The following is a 15370-nucleotide window of genomic DNA, read 5'->3' as shown; positions in this document are numbered from 1 at the left end:
GGGAAGCGGTCGGTGCCCTGATATCATCTGTATCTGCGCATTCTTTTTCCCCTAAGGAAGCCACTTCTGTGGCGATACGCGTGGGGCTGCTCTCTCCCCTCTATCCACCTATTCACGTCATTGCTGGCACAAGTCTTGTATGCCTTACGTGAACACCACTTTGCTGTGGCATTGCCATTTTCACTCCTTTGGCAGTGTTTTCAGCTGATTGGGCTTTGCTGCCATATATTTTTTCATAGCACTTCAGCACTTTAATAATTAATATTTTCTGTGACATATCTAAATTCATTTTATAAAACATTTGGTTGAAGGTACAGGTGCATCTCACTAAATTAGAATATCATCAAAAAGTGAATTTATTTCAGTTCTTCAATACAAAAAGTGAAACTCGTATATTATATAGAGTCATTACAAGCAGAGTGATCTATTTCAAGTGTTTATTTCTGTTAGTGTTGATGATTATGGCTTAAAGCCAATGAAAACACAAAAGTCATTATCTCAGTAAATTAGAATACTTTATAACAACGGCTTGCAAAATGTTTTTAAAATCCAAAATGTTGGCCTACTGAAATGTATGTTCAACCAAAAAACGAAAAGAAAAAAACTTCGAAAAAAGGTCCAATGTGAATGAGACAAATTTTATTTGTTCAAGACAATAATTGTGAACAACAATGTGGTGAGTAAGCGGGTGAATGAAAACAGACACACAGAAAAGGGGTGCCACAGCAGAAATGTAAAAAGGTAATGGACAGTCAAGTATCATATACCACTTATCTGGCGTGCCTACATGGCTGGGATACAAAAAATATATACAGTGCTGGCCAAAAGTATTGGCACCCCTGCAATTCTGTCAGATAATACTCCGTTTCTTCCTGAAAATGATTGCAATCACAAATTCTTTGGTATTATTATCTTCATTTAATTTGCTTGCAAGGAAAAAACACAAAAGAGAATGAAGCAAAAATCAAATCATTGATCATTTCACACAAAACTCCAAAAAAGGGCCGGACAAAAGTATTGGCACCCTCAGCCTAATACTTGGTTGCACAACCTTTAGCCAAAATAACTGCGAACAACCGCTTCCGGTAACCATCAATGAGCTTCTTACAATGCTCTGCTGGAATTGTAGACCATTCTTCTTTGGCAAACTGCTCCAGGTCCCTGATATTTGAAGGGAGCCTTCTCCAAACTGCCATTTTGAGATCTCTCCACAGGTGTTCTATGGGATTCAGGTCTGGACTCATTGCTGGCCACTTTAGAAGTCTCCAGTGCTTTCTCTCAAACCATTTTATAGTGCTTTTGGAAGTGTGTTTTGGGTCATTGTCCTGCTTGAAGACCCATGACCTCTGAGGGAGACCCAGCTTTCTCACACTGGGCCCTACATTATGCTGCAAAATTTGTTGGTAGTCTTCAGACTTCATAATGCCATGCACACGGTCAAGCAGTCCAGTGCCAGAGGCAGCAAAGCAACCCCAAAACATCAGGGAACCTCCACCATGTTTGACTGTAGGGACTGTGTTCTTTTCTTTGAATGCCTCTTTTTTTTTCCTGTACACTCTATGTTGATGCTTTTTCCCAAAAAGCTCTACTTTTGTCTCATCTGACCAGAGAACATTCTTCCAAAACGTTTTAGGATTTCTCAGGTAAGTTTTGGCAAACTCCAGCCGGGCTTTTTTATGTCTCGGGGTAAGAAGTGGGGTCTTCCTGGGTATCCTACCATACAGTCCCTTTTTATTCAGACGCCGACGGATAGTACGGGTCGACACTGTTGTACCCTCGGACTGCAGGGCAGCTTGAACTTGTTTGGATGTTAGTCGAGGTTCTTTATCCACCATCCGCACAATCTTGCGTTGAAATCTCTCGTCAATTTTTAATTTCCGTCCACATCTAGGGAGGGCTTTAAACTTCTTGATGACATTGCGCACGGAAGACACAGGAACATTGTAGCCTTGAGATTGCTCATGCTTCCTCACAATTTGGTTTCTCAAGTCCTCAGACAGTTCTTTGGTCTTCTTTCTTTTCTCCATGCTCAATGTGGTACACACAAGGACACAGGACAGAGGTTGAGTCAACTTTAATCCATGTTAACTGGCTGCAAGTGTGATTTAGTTATTGCCAACACCTGTTAGGAGCCACAGGTAAGTTACAGGTGGTGTTAATTACACGAATTAGAGAAGCATCACATGATTTTTCAAAGGGTGCCAATACTTTTGTCCACCCCCTTATTTAGGTTTGGTGTGGAATTATATCCAATTTGGCTTTAGCACAATTCTTTTTGTGTTTTTTTCATTGAAGACAAATTAAATGAAGAGAATAATACCAAAGAATTTGTGATTGCAATCATTTTCAGGAAGAAACTGAGTATTATCTGACAGAATTGCAGAGGTGCCAATACTTTTGGCCAGCACTGTATAATGTGGATACAGAACAGTATACGATATGTAAAGTGGTGCTGGTGTATATAGATGTATTCACACCATTCTTTCTACTATGGGAATATGAGTAGATTGACGCCGAAATGCGTGTCGGGGTGGGCGCCATTGCAGAGCAGCAGATCCATCTCCAGGCTGTGAGTATTATTCAGTATATTTAGAATCATGACAGGATGTCGCTATGTAAAGGACACTTATTTTACTAAGCAATCAGTGCTTTACTCACAGCTGGATGTCAGTCAATTGAAGTTGCTTTCATTTTGCTTTCAAAATTTCCTGGTAGATGGCTGCGCTGACATTGGTCTTGATACGGAAAACAAAAACAGTAGGAGCGCCAATGGTGAAGAGCCTGAGGTTTGGGGGGAGAAATGAAGGGGGAGGATGTTGTGACCACTCACCTGGTCCTGTTGTGCAAAGAAGCCCCGCACAACAAGGGAAAACACTTCCAGGTGGGAGTCTGTAAGATGACCACAACTTAGCAGGAACTGCTGTAGGGAGCTTCTGTCTGCTTCAGCGGTCACATGACCAGGACCGTGTGACCGAAGTGGGCGTTCCACAATGACATCATGGCAGGTCCTGTAGTAGGCTAGTTGTAAACAGAGCAACTTCCACTGCTCTCCACAGGGGAGATTAGCAATCAAGAAAGAAGGAATTGTGCGGTATTAGTGAAGAGATAGAACAACTAGACAGGGGATTAGGTTATAACACACAAACCTTTTATTGTTTAGTACGCTCTCTAACGGCAGGACGCGTTTCGATAGCAGACGCTATCTTCCTCAGGTAGATAGCGTCTGCTATCGAAACGCGTTGTGGCATTAGAGAGCGTACTAAACAATAAAAGGTTTGTGTGTTATAACCTAATCCCCCGTCTAGTTGTTCTAGCGCTTCACTAACACCGCACAATTCCTTCTTTCTTGATTGGTCTTGATAAAACACAGTGGACCTACACCAGCAGATGAAATGGCTCCCCAAACCATCACTGATTGTGGAAACTTCATACTAGACCTCAACCAGCTTGTATTGTGGCCTCTCCACTCTTCCTCCAGACTCTGGGACCTTGATTTCCAAATGAAAATTAGAACTCTGGGACCTTGTGGAGTGTGTCAGTGACTGCCTTCTGAACATCTGTTAAGTCAGCAGTCTTTCCCATGATGGTGGAGCCTACTGAAACAGACTAAGGGACCTTTTTAAACACTTAGGAAACCTTTGCAGGTGTTTTTTGGTAATTATTCAAATTTACTGAGATAAGGACTTTTGTGTTTTCATTGGCTGTAAGTCATAATCATCAACCTTACCAGAAATAAACACTTGAAATAGATCACTCTGTTTGTAATGACTCTATATATGTTTCACTTTTTGTATTGAAGAACTGAAATAAATTAACTTTTTGATGATATTCTAATTTAGTGAGATGCACCTGTATATTGACTTCATTGCAGGTTATATGGAGTGTCTTTTGTGCTTTTATCGTGGCTAGGCATTTTGTGTGATCATGGCATTTTGTATTTTCTAACCAGGTTGTTCTTATTTCTTGTGGTCACCTTATTCTTGACTGTGTGCCACATGATGGTGTGGGGTGTTGCAGCTTTTTTACAAGCTGTATGATGAGTTTGTATTACCTTCGGGTTTTTAATTGTTATTTTTTGGGCTGTTATGTATCAATAAAAGTTGCATATTTTTCTAGAGATCCCTTTGTGTTGCACACTCTTTCTCTTCCTTTTGCTTGGTTCATTATTAGTGTTGAGCGAACATGCTTGACACTGCTCGGTACTCGCCCGAGCATCACGCTACTCGGGATGTTCGGCGAGCACCGAGCATTTCCGGGTTACTCGGGTGGGAGCTCGGGTCTCCGCCCTGCATGTTTGGCGCTCTTTACAGAGCCAATGAACATGCAGGGATTGCCAGCCAGTCACTGTAATGCTGCATCCATGTTGGTTGTGGGCATTACAGTGATTGGCTGGCCGCACAGCGTCACCTCGAGTATTTAAAACGGGGCGCCGCCATCTTGGACACAGTCGCTCCGCGCTCCGGATTAGACAGTGTAGGGACAGCGCTGCTGATTTAGGGAGAGATATAAACTGCGAAATAGTTAGTGTAGGGTCTGTAAAGGCTGCCAGAACAAACAAACAGTCCTTTTCAGGACTAATATCCATCCCAGATACCAGGCAGGCAGGCTGTATAGGAGACACAGTGGTTATACCAGCAAACGCTGCATTACAGTCCTGTGTGCTTCTGTTGCTGAAATTGCTGGACTTAGCACCAGGTGTCAGGGGCCAGGAAAAATCCTTTTTTTTCCATCTAAATCCTCCTTTTTTTTTCCTCCATCACACTGTACGAATACCCATCTTATTAACCTTTTGGTGTTTCCCCTCCCCCCCCCCCCCAAAAAAAAAAAAAGCGTGTCTCTGATTTTTCAGACACAAATATAACTGTTGAAAATAGTCTGGTGTAGGCTAGAGAAACAGAAGTGTTGTTTTGCACTTCCACGGTTCAAACCTCTGTATTATCCATTTTGGGCCATTTGTATCTAAAAAAAAAACAGTTTGAGTGTGTCGCTCACTGTTCAGCCGCAAATATCTCTATTTAAAAAACTGTGGTATACTCCAGTAAACAATAACTGTGGTTTTGCCATCCCACGGTAAAAAATCTCTATTATTCATCTTTTGGTAGTTTTTTCCGTAAAGAAAAACAGTAGTGTCTCCTGACTGTTGTGACACAAAAATATATCTGTTGAAAATAGTCTTGTGTAGGCCCGACATCCCAGTGTGGTTTCGCAGTTCCACGGGTCAAATCGCTGTACTATCCAGTTTTGGGCCTTTGGTATCTAAAAAAAAGCAGTTTGAGTGTGTCGCTCACTGTTCAGCCGCAAATATCTCTATTTAAAAAAGTGTGGTATACCCCAGTAAACAATAACTGTGGTTTTCCTCTTCCACGGTTCTAATCTACTCTTTATTACCCTTTTTCCATTGATAGTGCAAGTGTAAGCTATTTTACTTCATTTACAATGGGCAAGGCGCGTGGCAAGGGACGTGGAAGTGGACGTTCTGGTGATGGTTCGTGCAGAGGACGGGGCCGTGGCCAAGGTGAAAATGTGCCACAACCAACAGCCACATCGTCTCGCTCCCACTTCTTGACCGAATTACTAGGGAAGCACAGAACAACACCAGTATTGAGAACTGATCAGTGTGAACAGGTTATTAATTGGATAGCAGATAATACTTCCAGTTACCTGGGCACCACCACCTCCGGTCTGTCTTCCACACGGTCAACTCTTAGTAGCCGTGAGTCTCGACCGCATACTCCTCCTCACCCTGATGCTCCTTCCTCCCACCATGCCGAGTGTCGTCAGACAGCAAGTGATCCCACACTTGGACACTCTGAAGAGCTGTTCACTGGTCCATTTCCATATTTGGGCCCCTCGCCTGATACGCTTGAAGTGGTGGAAGAGGAGATCCCATGTTGCGATGTCCAAATATTTGAACAGCCACGGCCACAGGAAGTCGACGTTGGCAATCTGTCACAAGAGGTGGACGATGACGAGACACAATTGCCAGGAAGTGAGGAGGAGGATCGTGGTGCGCAAGTGGAAGAGGAGGAGGTGGTGGATGATCTAGTAACTGACCCAACGTGGAAGGAGGACATGCAGAGTGAGGCCAGCAGCACACAGGGGGAGGGAGGCAGAGTACCCCAACAGGCTGGAAGAAGCAGTGTGGTGGCCGCAGACAGAAGGCAGGCAACCGTTCCCCGTAACACCAACACGAGGGACGTTGCCAGTACAAGAAGTAGGTCTTCCAGAGTCTGGAATTTTTTTAAAGACTCTGCTGATAACCCCAAAAAGGCCATATGTTCCACCTGCCATGCCAGCATCAGCAGGGGTGACAAAACTACCAGCCTGACCACCACCAGCATGATCAGGCACATGGCAGCAAAGCACCCGACTTTGTGGGGCGAAACCCAGGGTCCACGACCAGTGTCAGCGGGTGTCACCACTGCTTCTTCCACTGTTGTGCGTGCAATAGAACCCCCTGTTGTGTGTGCAAGGCAATGCCCTGTCCATACTGCATGTAAAGATGCCCCCTCCTCTCAGTCTTCACTTGTTATGGCAGTTTCTCAAGAAACAGCATCAACGTCCACGTCCACGTCCCACCGCAGCGTTCAATTGTCCATATCCCAGACCTTTGAACGAAAGCGGAAATTCGCAGCTAACGCCCCACAGGCCACAGTCCTAAATTCGCACATTTCACGACTGCTTGCATTGGAAATGCTGCCTTTTAGGCTGGTGGAGACGGAATCCTTCCGCAATCTTATGGCGGTGGCCGTCCCTCGGTACTCGGTCCCCAGCCGACACTATTTTGCCCGGTGTGCCATCCCCGCACTACACAAGCATGTGTCCCAAAGCATCTGCCGTGCCCTCAACAACGCAGTTACTGGGAGAGTCCACCTGACAACGGACACGTGGACAAGTGCTTGTGGCCAGGGACGGTACATCTCTCTGACGGCACACTGGGTAAACATAGTGGAAGCCGGGACCCAGTCGGACCGTGGGACGGAACACATCCTCCCCACACCGAGGATTGCGGACCCTATGTTAGTCAGAGTTGCCCCCACAGTGTACAGCTCCTGCGCATCCTCCTCCTCATGTTCAGCCTCCATCTCAGATATCACCACATCAGTTACAAGCTGGAAGCATTGCAGTACTGCCTCCGCCAAGCGTCAACAGGCTGTGCTGAAACTCATAAGCTTAGGTGATAAACCTCACACTGCTTGTGAGTTGTGGACAGCTGTGAAAGAGCAGGCAGATCTGTGGCTGAGACCGCTGAACCTATATCCCGGCATGGTCGTGTGTGACAATGGCCGTAACCTGGTGGCGGCACTGAGGCAAGGTGAGATCACACACGTACCATGCCTAGCTCATGTGCTTAACCTCGTGGTTCAGCGGTTTCTTAAATCGTACCCCGAGTTGCCAGATCAGCTCGTGAAAGTACGCCGCCTGTCAGCTCATTTTCGTAAGTCGGCTACAGCTTCCGCCGCCCTTGCTGTGTTGCAGCAGCGTTTGCAGCTTCCGGCACACTGACTGGTGTGTGATGTCCCCACACGTTGGAACTCTACCCTCCATATGTTGCAAAGGATTTGTGAGCAGAAGAGAGCAGTTGTGGAGAACCAGCTGCAACAAGGCCATCGATATTCAGGTCAGACTCCACACATAAGACGTCAGGAGTGGACCTGGATGTCTGACATATGTACCATCCTGACAAACTTTGAGGAGGCCACCAAGATGGTGAGTGGCGATGAAGCCATCATTAGTGTCAGCATCCCACTTGTCTGTCTTTTGCAACGCTCTCTGCAGAGAATTAAAGAGGAGGCATTGCAGCCAGAGTATGATGAGATGGATCAAGAAGCCGTAGCCGGCGATTACACACAGCACAGCCTCATCTCATCCCAACGTGCATTGGGGGACAATGAGGGAGAGGAGGAGGAGGAAGAACAGGAGCTGCTATCATGCGTTGTAGACGGTAGTACCTGTACAAGTGTCATACCGTCGGTTCAGCGTGGGTGGCCTGAGGACAGGGGGGAAGAGGAAGAGGAGGAGGAGAACATGGTCAGTCGTCATCTTGGTGAGGACACGGAAATCTTGCCCGTTACCAGTCTGGCAAGCATGGCTGACTTTATGTTACGCTGCCTTAACCATGACCCTCGCGTTGTCAAAATGTTGGGTGACAGTCATTACTGGTTGGTGACACTTGTAGACCCCCGCTACAAGGAGAACTTTCACTCTCTTATTCCTGAGGTGGAGAGGTCTACAAAAATGGGGCAATACCAGATGGCCCTTGCTGCAGAACTCTTAAAAAAATTCCCATCTGAACACGCTAGCGGCAAAGGTCACAGTTCGTTGCCCAACCAAGGCGTACAGGCGAGAGAGATGCAACTCCAATCCAGCAGAGGCAGGGGAACACTGTCAAAGTTCTGGGACAGTTTTCTGACACCCGCCCAGCTTACAGGTCCTGAGGCGCGAGGTACTCTCACAAGGTGTGGAAAGTTTCAAAAGATGGTGAGGGAGTACCTTGCCGATCGTACCAGCGTCCTCCGTGCCTTTTAATTATTGGGTATCCAAGCTGGACACTTGGAATGAACTCGCTCTGTACGCCTTGGAGGTCCTGGCCTGCCCTGCCGCTAGCGTGTTATCGGAGCGTGTTTTTAGTGACGCTGGGGGAATTATAACTGATAAGCGCACTCGCCTGTCAACTGACAATGCTGACAAGCTGACCCTTATCAAAATGAACAAGGGCTGGATTGGGCCAGACTTCTCATCACCACCAAATGACAGCAGAGTAACATAAAGTCAAATCCACTGTGTTATTTCGGGAGGTGTATTCACATGCACAGCTTCACACTCACCCATGGTTATACGCTTCCTCGTTTCGGCTGTTTAATCTTCTCCTTATCCTCAGCCTCCACCACCACTATACCACCAGGGTGCCAGCATTGCAAGTTCCTCCGTCCTTATTTTTGGCAGCTTTTGCTTGCAAGGCATAAGCAAATACTATGGGACACCCACTCCCCAATAACGGGACTTATGTTTGTAATATGCTGTACTGCATGGCTCTTGTAAGGGGCATTGCAAGTTGCTCCGTCCTAATTTTTGGCAGCTTTTGCTGGGAAAGCATAAGCAAATACTATGGGACACCCACTCCCCAATAATGGGACTTATGTTTGTAATATGCTGTACTGCATGGCTCTTGTAAGGGGCATTGCAAGTTGCTCCGTCCTAATTTTTGGCAGCTTTTGCTGGGAAAGCATAAGCAAATTCAATGGGACACCCACTCCCCAATAATGGGACTTATGTTTCTAATATGCTGTACTGCATGGCTCTTGTAAGGGGCATTGCAAGTTGCTCCATCCTAATTTGTGGCAGCTTTTGCTGGGAAAGCATAAGCAAATACTATGGGACACCCACTCCCCAATAATGGGACTTATGTTTGTAACATGCTGTACTGCATGGCTCTTGTAAGGGGCATTGCAAGTTGCTCCGTCCTAATTTTTGGCAGCTTTTGCTTGGAAAGCATAAGCAAATACCATGGGACACCCACTCCCCAATAATGGGACTTATGTTTGTAATATGCTGTACTGCATGTGACGCGCCCCATGGGCCGTGTGTACACGTGTGTGGGATACCCGGTGCCGGGTCTCTGGGGTCTGTAGTCTACGTGGAGGTGACCCGGTCCCGTGGCTCAGGCTGGTCAAACTAGTGGCAGTCTTTCTTAGGTTTTGAGGTTAATTGTCCGACTGCGCCACCCATGGATTGCGGTTAGGGAGTACCACCGCTGCGAGGCAGACCGCTGAGGCTGGTGTTGTGTGCGCAGCATAGAATGGGATAACTCCCCTCGGGAGGAGTATAGCCTCAGGGCAGTGAGTGTGGATGATGGGGGTGATGGTGCACGAGCGCAGCAGGAATGACTCAGAGTCTTTGCAGTGCAGTTCAGGGTCTTTACTGATGATTATAAGGTAGACCCTCCCGGGAGTACTGGCTAGCATAAGAGGCCTGGCAGTCTGTGAGCAAGCAGGAGTTCCCCTGGCCAGGTGGAGTTGTAGGCCTCCCAGTCTGTCTGCACTCTTCCTGGCTACCTTGCTGTAAGCGGGTAGAAGTAGCCCACGTCCCTGAGTGTACCGTGTAGTGCTCACCGTATGGCTGGTGACTTGGGGCCTTCTGTTAGCCTCCGCTCCACGACGGCGGTGCTGGTCCCTTGCTTGTGACTGAGCCTCCGGGCTTCTATGGCCAGAGGACCTGAAATCCCCTGCCGGCTGGTTTCTGCTGCTGGATATACAAGTCCTCACAGCTTCGGACTCCTGTGTCCGGTTCCTATTGTCTTCTGCCAGGGCGAGCTCTGCTCAGCTTCCAGCCCCTGGTCTTTAGCTCCTAGCTCCTACAGAGCTCCTTGCTGTTACTTTCCCTTGCTCTCACTCTGACTCTGACTATTCTCTGACTCACTCAACCCCGCCCCAGATCCAGTTTATAAGGGCAGAATTCTCCCCTCCCAGGATTGGGGCAGGAGGATGTTGCATGTTTAAGGGATCCTGACCAGGAAACCTCCCACTTGCTCTCCGACGAAATATCTCTATTACTGTGGTGACCAGACCCCTGGGGTGCCACACATGGCTCTTGTAAGGGGCATTGCAGTTCCTCATAATTTTTGGAAAGCCTTCCATTCACTGCTTAGGCCAACAGTGCACGGGAGACCCAGTTGCTATAAATGGAAAAAAAGGTTTAGTTAACGCCCTCTGACCTCCATGTCATTTCCAAGGGGCATTGGAGTGGCTCGAAATTTTTGGTAGGCATTGCACTCACTGTATGCCCTATAACTGTGTAGCCGAACCGCTCCTTTTGTTACAGAAACATATCCTACAAGACATATCTGGTTGACTGGCCTGATATTGATGTGAATGGTCCCTGTTCCTCCTGCTCTTTCTCCTTTGCCACTACCTCATCCATCATTTATCACCTGAAGCTTTGTTTTAACGGGAGTCATAGAACTTGGATAGTAGCAGGAAAACATCCAGCAATCCTCGGAGGAGGTAGGATATGCGCCAAAACGCTGACCACCTCAGGCCTACCCGCTACTACATACATCCGCTACTACATACATGCGCTTGCATTGCAACAAAACAAAGCAGATGCTAACTTCTATCATCCTCATCATGCTCCTCACCTTGGCACTCTCAACTCCCCTGATGGAGAAGCCAGGGCCCACCGGAGGAGTCTGATAGTCCGGTGGGCTCGGCCAATGCTGCCCTAAAGCAGGCCAGGCTAAGAAAAGTGTGGAAAAGGTTACCGGGACAAATAGGGGTGGCTGGGGACCGAGTATGGACACCCGGCCACCCCCTGGAGGCTGGGGAGCAAGCGGGGACACCCGGCCACCAGGCGGCTGGGGACTGAGTATGGAAACTAGGCCGCCGACACAGCCATGGCGTGGTGGCCAGATTCCGCCTCCACATGCCTAGAAGGCCCAATTTAAAGTGCAAGCAAGCAAGCAGTATGGTATTGCAGCCTGGGGGTGGGTGGCAGGCTGCATACTTGCGCTTGCATTGCAAGGAATGGGAGAGGTACAATTGAACACTGCCCTGGGTCAAGGATTTGAATGGGGATAGTTGCAAGTCTGCAACGACAGGTGCAAGGTGGGAGGCATCTTCGCATGTACCATGAACAGGGGTTTGGCATGCACACACTACAGCGGAATAGGCTCTCCTTCCCACTAAATGCACTGGGGAGGGCACAGGTAATGTTTTGGTATACGCGCTTAATCTTATGTATAAGGCACACCAGGACAAATATGAGCGGCTGGGGACTGAGTATGGATACCTCGCTGTCGAAGCAGCCATGAGGTAGTGGCCAGCTTCGGCCTCCTCCAAACTAAAAGGCCCCATTTCAAGTGCAAGCTAGCAGTATGGAATTGCAGTCTGGGGGTGGGTGGGTGGCAGGCTGCACACTTACACTTGCATTAAAAGAAAACATAGCAGATGCTAACTTCTGTCATCATCATCATGCTCCTCACCTTGGCACTCTCAACTCCACCGATGGAGAAGTCAGGGCCCACCGGAGGAGTCTGGTTCTCTGGTGGGCTCGTCCAATGCTGCCTAAAGCAGGCTGGGCTAAGAAAAGTGTGTGGGGGGATGTTCCAAGGAGAAATAGGGGCGGCAGGGGACCGTTTATGGACACCGGCTGCCCCCAGGCGGCTGGGGACCGAGTATGGACACCCGGCCGCCGGGCGGCTGGGGACTGAGTATGGATTCCAGGCCGCCAACACAGCCATGACGTGGTGGCCAGATTCCGCCTCCACATGCCTAAAAGGCCCAATTTCAAGTTCAAGCAAGCAGTATGGTATTGCAGCCTGGGGGTGGGTGGGTGGCAGGCTGCATACTTGAGCTTGAATTGCAAGGAATGGGGGAGGTACAATTGAACACTGCCCTGGGACTAGAACTTGCATGGGTATAGTTGCAAGTCTGCATCTTATAAAGCGGTAAGGATCACTTATGATGGGCACACTTTTAGACAGTGACCTGGGAGTCAGAGATGCTTCCAGGGGTCTTCCCCATGCTGTTCCCTTGTCTTTTCAGCACTTTATGCATGTGTCACACAGCACATGGCCAGATAAGGTTGTAAAATGTTAAAATGACATTTCACGGTGAATGCATTTGTCATAGTTGAAAGCAATACAAAAGTGCAAAAACGCATAAAAAATGCTACTTGTGAACATAGCCGAAGGTGTGGAGGAGTATTTTTGTTTTTGGTCATTTATTTGAACTTATACACAAGTCTTTACCCTGGAAAGGATGTTCCTTAACATATTTCACAGGAAAAAAGTTTCAGTTTCGTTTTTGAATGTTTTATTGTGAGCCTGTAAAAGTGGCTTAATACCTCTGACCACGTTGTTGACAGCAGTGACCTGGGGGTCAGAAATGCTTCCTGGGGCGATCCCCATGCTGTCCCCATGTCATTTGAGCACTGTCACTATCGTTTTGGGCACTTGTTAGGCTTTTAAAAGACTGCCGGGGGTGCCACCGCAAAAATGCTCGAGTCTCCCATAGACTAACATTGGGCTCGTTGCTCGGGTCGAGCACCCGAGTATCACGGCGAGCTCGGCCCGAGCTTCGAGCACCCGAGCATTTTAGTGCTCGCTCAACACTATTCATTATATATGCAATAGGTTGATCTCTATTTACTCGGTGGTGCCCCCTTTGTTAGGCCAAGTTCACATGCTGAGTATTTGGTGAGCTTTTTACCTCAGTATTTGTAAGCCAGGAATGGGTGATAAATGCAGAAGTGGTGATGTGTTTCTATTATACTTTTCCTCTGATTGTTCCACTCCTGGTTTTGGCTTACAAATACTGAGGTAAAAAACTCACCAAATACTCAATGTGTGCCCATGGCCTTATATATATACTGCAGCATCTGAGGTCGGCGCAGTAGACGCAATGACGTCACTGTATCACCCCAGATGCAGCAATCCATACACCGCACAGCGGCGCCACCTGTAGATCTGCCGCACTCAGCGCGGGATAGTCAGTGACTATAGGGAAAGGAGGGGGGCCGCACTGCTTGGGTTGGGGAAGGTGATGTGGGGGCATCATACTGTGTGAGGGGCACGAAGGAATATTGTACTGAGGGGGCAACATGTGTCCTGTGCTTCAAAGTACAGTGAATAAATATAAACAAAAATAAAAAGTTTTGGCTATTACACTGCAGAGATACAAATGCACCTAAACAGCCTAAGCAGTGAAGGGGTTAATGTCCCCTGCGCCCAGTAATGGGGAATCTGCACATACCTCCACCTGCAGAGCCACACAGGAGATATACAGTCTGAATGGAGCTGCTCCTGTAAATGATGACGTCACAGGAAAGGGCGCGCTCACAGCAGTGCACGTGTGTGATGGGTAACCAGGAATAAACTGCTGCAAGACGTGTAACGTACAGGACCTGTGATGAGGTCACAGGAGGGGAGGAGTCAGGGGTCACATGATCAGGGGCCTCAGTGTCTGCAGGACTCTGCTGTGCTGGTTGTCATGGTGCTGGAGGAGGTGATTAGTGTTGAGCGAATTTTTTCGGCGAATGTTCGAAAGTTTCAAATTCGGCAGGAATATGGCACATTCGGATTCGTGATCGCAAAGGCGAGCAAATTTTCTTAAAATCGGAAAAGTTTGACGAATTTGCACGGGACTGTGAATACAAGGCAGCCACGACGATTTGAACAGTTTTGTTAGCATAGTGCAAGGGTATGATGAGCGGTGACATGTGCCAGGTGAGTGCGGGGGCTGGGGAGAGCTTAGAACAGGTCAGATCAGCGGCGCACGTTTTTTTTTTCCTGTGGGCGGTAACTTTAACTGAGGAAAGCGCAGCCAGCCAATCATAACGCAGGAAGCATCTACACTGTCCAGACATAAGGGCTTCTGCAATTGGCTGCAGAAATCACATGTCCTCTCAATATAAAAAGCGGCCATGTTCCCTCAGCGCCATTATATCCATGCCACTGCTGGAGACAGACGCAGCTCAGTGTTCTCCTGTTTAATGAGAGATATTAGCTAGATAGATGGGCGCTTGTGTGGTAGTCAGATAGTGTAGATAATTAATGGCCTGTGTACCTCTGCAACCGCTGGTGCAGCACATTTATGGTGTTCTTGTGCAAGTACTGAGATTCTGACAGAAACAGAGGGCCCATGCCATACAATAGTGCTGAGCACCACTGGTATAGAGCTCCATGTCTCAGTATACCTTGAATCTTTTTTTACACTTGCTAATGTGATCAAGCAAGCGCAGTGCACCTTTTCATCTAGTGGGGTTGAAATTGTGCTCTGCGCAAAATCAGTTTTTTTTTCTGTTGCTATTGTGATATTGAAAGCTGTGTGCACTATAGTTTTTTTTAGTGTCAGATAATATTTTGTAGTATTGATTTTGATACTATTTTGTGGAGTTGAACTTCATGTGGTTTCAGAGTAAAAAAATATTTTTTTCTCTTCCTACGCCCAGTCCAAAAAATATTTTTTCCTGTGCCAAAAGTCATACAGTGCTATAAGCCAGCTACTACCTCAGTGTCGGTCAAATTCAGCTTGTACGCACAGTCAAACCTATATATATTTTTGGTTGGCAGGCAGAGTCCACCAAAGGTTTTTTACTGTGCCAAAGTTGATCCAGTCTACTAAAAGGCAGATTCTATTTTAGTGGCGTTGAACTTGTCCTGATTTCACAGTAAAAAAAGCAAAAAAAAACCCTCTTACTAGGCCCGATCCAAAAAATATCTTTTCCTGTGCCAAAAGTCATACAGTGCTATAAGCCAGCTACTACGTCAGTGGCGGTCAAAGTCAGCCAGACGCAGAGCTTATGCAGAGTAACCCAAAAATATTTTTTGCTCTGAGTAAAGTGATACAGCTGGCTAGATCTGAGTTTGAAA

At 47.4% G+C, this 15370-nt stretch overlaps 1 protein-coding gene across 3 annotated transcripts in view; it reads right to left on the bottom strand.

The window, feature by feature from the left end:
• The window catches only part of LOC141272095 (uncharacterized), a 71682-nt gene extending 57782 nt beyond the window's left edge, over nucleotides 1-13900 (bottom strand). For 2 of the 3 annotated variants that reach the window (XM_073682405.1, XM_073682407.1), the window contains exon 1: nucleotides 13752-13900. The gene's annotated coding sequence lies outside the window, so the exon portion shown is untranslated. Of the gene's footprint in view, nucleotides 1-2830; nucleotides 2964-13751 lie in introns of those variants that run through there. The other variant, XM_073682406.1, reaches the window with a different exon arrangement.
• Nucleotides 13901-15370: the final 1470 nt, after the last annotated feature.

The sequence above is a fragment of the Phyllobates terribilis genome, unplaced genomic scaffold (assembly GCF_046119375.1).
Source record: "Phyllobates terribilis strain yellow unplaced genomic scaffold, ASM4611937v1 Scaffold_5__5_contigs__length_657084704, whole genome shotgun sequence".
Lineage (NCBI taxonomy): Eukaryota > Metazoa > Chordata > Amphibia > Anura > Dendrobatidae > Phyllobates > Phyllobates terribilis.
Note: the sequence above shows the minus strand (reverse complement) of the source record. Positions and strands in the feature narration are given on the sequence as shown.